This window comes from Cherax quadricarinatus, chromosome 57 (genome assembly GCF_038502225.1).
Source record: "Cherax quadricarinatus isolate ZL_2023a chromosome 57, ASM3850222v1, whole genome shotgun sequence".
Classification (NCBI taxonomy): Eukaryota; Metazoa; Arthropoda; class Malacostraca; order Decapoda; family Parastacidae; genus Cherax; species Cherax quadricarinatus.
Genome location: NC_091348.1, coordinates 6112873 through 6118470, shown reverse-complemented (window position 1 = coordinate 6118470; position 5598 = coordinate 6112873). Strand labels below are relative to the sequence as shown.

The following is a 5598-nucleotide window of genomic DNA, read 5'->3' as shown; positions in this document are numbered from 1 at the left end:
TCCGGCAAGAGTGGAAACTTTGGGCATGTTTCCTTACACCTGCTTCCCATGTTCACCTAGCAGTAAGTAGGTACCTGGGTGTTAGTCGACTGTTGTGGGTTGCATCCTGGGAGGTGGTAAACCTTAGACAGGGCTGGGCTTTGAAAAAACCTGAGGTATGATAACAGTTCTTAGCATGTAAAAATGATCTGTGTAGAAGGAAAAAATCATCTCGATAAGCCGGTGTGCCTAACTCCTTGATGGTAATATTGATGAACTTCTGAAATGTAGCAGGTGCATTGCACATGCCAGGAGTGGCAGTATGTTGATAATGACCTGGGACTACAATAACAAAGATTCTTTTTTTTTTTTTTTTTTTTGTCCCCATGACTTAAGGGCACTTGATAATATGCTTTAGACAAGTCGAACTTAGAGACGAACTTGGCTTTACTAGTGAAGTCCACAATGTTATTTATGTGTGGAAAATGGTAGGCATCAGGTGTCATAACTTTATTCACTTATCAGTCCGTACACATAAGAACTTTATCATCTGGTTTCCTTCACAAGAACGCAGGACGAAGCCCACAGACTTGAATATTCTTCCAGCAACTTATGCTCAAGTGAGAACCTGATTTCCTGTTGAAATAATTGCATCTTTTCGGAATTTGCTATGTATGGAGACAGTTTTATAAGTTTAGCTGTGGCCACATTCACATTATGAAACCCACATACTTTAGGGACATCCAAAAGAGATGTGATATCAGAAAAAGATGTGATATCATCCATTAGTTCCTCAGTTGCCAGATATTCAGTAGTCATGGATCTTCCAGTAGTTTCAAGTCGGCCAATTTTCGATTCCACTGACCTCTTGTAATTCGTTAGGCGCATAACTAGGATCTGTCGGAACAGAAAATATTGTTATTAGAGAGAAGAGAGATTCAGAATTTATTATTTGTCTAATTTATGTGGTAGATTTTTATCTCCTGAAAATTTAATGACTACCACCTAAATAGAACCAACAATGCACAACTTCAGGGGATGACCAGGCACTAGGTCTTGGACCATAACTTCGCCTCTAAGCCAGCCCTCAGTGAACACTTATATTATGTACAAATATCATCTTGAAAGATGTAACTGGTGAATTTTTGAGCAGTTTCTCTTACAACGACGAGCAGCAGAGGTAAGGACTCGTCCCAGTCTGTAAAAAAAAATAATGCAGGCAAAAATTTAGATCATAGATGGAACTGTTGAAGTGCACCCTGTGACTGAGGGTGATAAGCCATTGAAAGAGTGTAACACCCAGGCGACTCAAAACCTCATAAAATGCTTTGGCTGCAAAATTATAACCTTGGTCACTGAATGGTCTGTGGGGTTCCTACTTGAGAAATAAATCTTAGTATTAACACTAGTGCCTCGGGATATCTAGTAGTTTTATCCACAATGATGAAAATATATTGTCTGATTTGGTCTTCGGTAGAGACCTCACATAAATGATGATCAGGTCTCCTGAAGCTTCCCCATCAGCCAGTAGAGAGCAAAGAGGTACAGGTTTACTTCACTCTCCTGGCTTTCCTACCAACTGGCAGTTAAGGCAGGATTTAGTGCATGCATTATTTGCTGATTCTATAAAGGGCTTTATTTACTCTTAAATATCCCTCCATAAACTGTATGTAGGTAACCCAAGGTACCCGGCATCTAAACTTTTTTTTGAGAACTGTCATCTTATCTCCATAATCTAAAATTGACCTGCCACAGCAAAACTTAAGCTTAGTTCACGAATTATTCAAAGAATTTCTCAGGTTCTGCTTCAGGAAAACGTGGTGCTGATGACACAGACTTCTGTACACTAAATCTCTATTCACGGGTATAATGACAATGTCTCCTTTCCTTCTCCCTATCTTACTCCTCCTTGGCGAATGCAGGTTGTTCCTAAGTCTGTTTGAGAGTAAGCTTCACCAGTTCGAGAGGCAACGATGTAGATGGGTCTTGAGGTAAACCTGGTATACAAATTTTTTCCTTCACGACTGGCGGATTATCACATAAACCTTCAGAAGTATGATCACTACCATTATGAAAAAGGCAATGGAGTGGGGAGCGGAGACTAACTCGAGCTTCCATGATTAATGGATCAAACTTTAGCTTGTTGCGAATTAATCTGTGAGGTTGCACTGCAGTTAAATTGTGATTATATTCAATGCCAACAAAATGGGCGATATGCCAGCAATACTGTAGAGATAATCTTGACAAAATCTGCAGTTTCCAAGGTGTGTGCCATCACCAAATGCCTGACACACACTGGAGGCTTTATCTAATTGGCAGTAAAACAGTTTAACCAGCTCCGGCTGTTAAAATGTAATACCAGCAACAGAGCAATCTGTAAAGCAGTCCAGTAAGGTCAGGGACAAATGCATATGCCACAGGTTTTTTTTTATGAACCATGTATTTTCACCAATAATATTTACAATATATGTACTGCATATGACTTTGGAAGATACCATATTAAAATAGTTTAGAGAGAGAGTTTCTGAGAGTAAGCAGGAAGAGTACTCTTGCCATTACAGCTCATACTGAGGACAAAACTCTTGTATGCGTTAATCTGCTGAAAGCAAGTGTGCAACTGACTCTAAGACGAATTTTTAGTTACAAAGTTAGCATGGAGCACCCCCTCCTCACTGGTTGACATTTACAAGCGATAGTTATGGTAGTTATTCTCCGAGCAGGTGGGGACGATCTTTACCCAGCTTGGTAAGAAGCTACAGGACTTTCAGCTAAATAGTGATGGAATGCAGGGTGTGTGGTTGCGTGTGATGTATGTAGAATTAAAAATGATGTACCTGGTGCATACAACAGTGCACTCCCACACACTACATTCCCACACACTACACTCCCAAACACTACACTCCCAAACACTACACTCCCACACACTACATTCCCACACACTACACTCCCAAACACTACACTCCCAAACACTACACTCCCACACACTACATTCCCACACACTACATTCCCACACACTACACTCCCAAACACTACACTCCCAAACACTACACTCCCAAACACTACACTCCCAAACACTACACTCCCAAACACTACACTCCCACACACTACATTCCCACACACTACATTCCCACACACTACACTCCCAAACACTACACTCCCAAACACTACACTCCCAAACACTACACTCCCAAACACTACACTCCCAAACACTACACTCCCACACACTACATTCCCACACACTACACTCCCAAACACTACACTCCCAAACACTACACTCCCAAACACTACACTCCCAAACACTACACTCCCAAACACTACACTCCCAAACACTACACTCCCACACACTACATTCCCACACACTACACTCCCAAATACTACACTCCCACACACTACATTCCCACACACTACATTCCCACACACTACACTCCCAAACACTACACTCCCAAACACTACACTCCCAAACACTACACTCCCACACACTACATTCCCACACACTACATTCCCACACACTACACTCCCAAACACTACACTTCCAAACACTACACTCCCAAACACTACACTCCCACACACTACATTCCCACACACTACACTCCCAAACACTACACTCCCACACACTACATTCCCACACACTACACTCCCAAACACTACACTCCCACACACTACATTCCCACACACTACACTCCCAAACACTACACTCCCAAACACTACACTCCCAAACACTACACTCCCAAACACTACATTCCCACACACTACATTCCCACACACTACACTCCCAAACACTACACTCCCAAACACTACACTCCCAAACACTACACTCCCAAACACTACACTCCCACACACTACATTCCCACACACTACATTCCCACACACTACATTCCCACACACTACATTCCCACACACTACATTCCCACACACTACACTCCCAAACACTACACTCCCACACACTACATTCCCACACACTACACTCCCAAACACTACACTCCCACACACTACATTCCCACACACTACATTCCCACACACTACACTTCCAAACACTACACTCCCACACACTACACTCCCACACACTACACTCCCAAACACTACACTCCCACACACTACATTCCCACACACTACACTCCCAAACACTACACTCCCACACACTACATTCCCACACACTACACTCCCAAACACTACGCTCCCACACACTGCATTCCCACACATCACATTCCCACACACTACACTCCCACACACTACACTCCCACACACTACACTCCCAAACACTACACTCCCAAGCACTACACTCCCACACACTACACTCCCACACACTACACTCCCAAACACTACACTCCCACACACTACATTCCCACACACTACACTCCCACACACTACATTCCCACACACTACACTCCCAAACACTACACTCCCACACACTACATTCCCACACACTACACTCCCAAATACTACACTCCCACACACTACATTCCCACACACTACATTCCCACACACTACACTCCCAAACACTACACTCCCAAACACTACACTCCCAAACACTACACTCCCACACACTACATTCCCACACACTACACTCCCACACACTACACTCCCACACACTACATTCCTACACACTACACTCCCAAACACTACACTCCCAAACACTACACTCCCAAGCACTACAGTCCCATACACTACACTCCCATACACTACACTCCCATACACTACACTCCCACACACTACACTCCCAAACACTACACTCCCACACACTACACTCCCACACTACATTCCCACACACTACACTCCACACACTACACTCCACACACTACACTCCCACACACTACACTCCCACACACTACACTTGCAAACACTACACTCCCACACACTACACTCCAACCCTCTACACTCCTACACACTACACTCCACCACACTATACTCCCACACACTACACTCCCACACAGTACATTCCCACGCACTACACTCCCACACACTACACTCCCACACTCTACACTCCCACACTCTACACTCCCACACTCTACACTCCCACGCTATACACTCCCACACATTACACTCTCAACACTACACTCTCAACATTACATTCCCACACTCTACACTCCCACACACTACACTCCCACACACTACACTTCAAAACACTACCCTCCCACACACTACACTCCCACACACTACACTCCCACACACTGTGCTCCCACACACTACACTTCAAAACACTACCCTCCCACACACTACACTCCCACACACTACACTCCCACACACTGTGCTCCCACACACTATACTTCAAAACACTACCCTCCCACACAGTACTCTCCCACACAGTACTCTCCCACACACTACACTCCCACACACTATGCTACTACACACTACACTTCAAAACACTACCCTCCCATACACTACACTCCCACACACTCCACTCCCACTTACTCCAACATAACACACAACACACCTCTTCATAAAACACTTGTACCGCAATCCCACCTACCACACTCCCACATACCACGTTCCACACTCCCAATATTTGAAATTTATCACTAATTGGGCATGTGGATTATTATTCGGCTCCCACCTGCTGGCCTTGGTGTGTGACCTCATCGTGAGGTGTGAGGAGTGACCAGTCCTCCTCAGTGGAGGGGG

General features: G+C 44.3%; 1 long non-coding RNA gene across 1 annotated transcript; it reads right to left on the bottom strand.

The window, feature by feature from the left end:
* Window positions 1–474: 474 nt before the first annotated feature.
* Window positions 475–2594, bottom strand: LOC128693392 (uncharacterized). The gene is made up of 2 exons (XR_011393580.1): window positions 2475–2594; window positions 475–876 (listed from the first exon to the last, which is right to left on the bottom strand). It is a non-coding gene; the product is annotated as an uncharacterized lncRNA (long non-coding RNA).
* Window positions 2595–5598: the final 3004 nt, after the last annotated feature.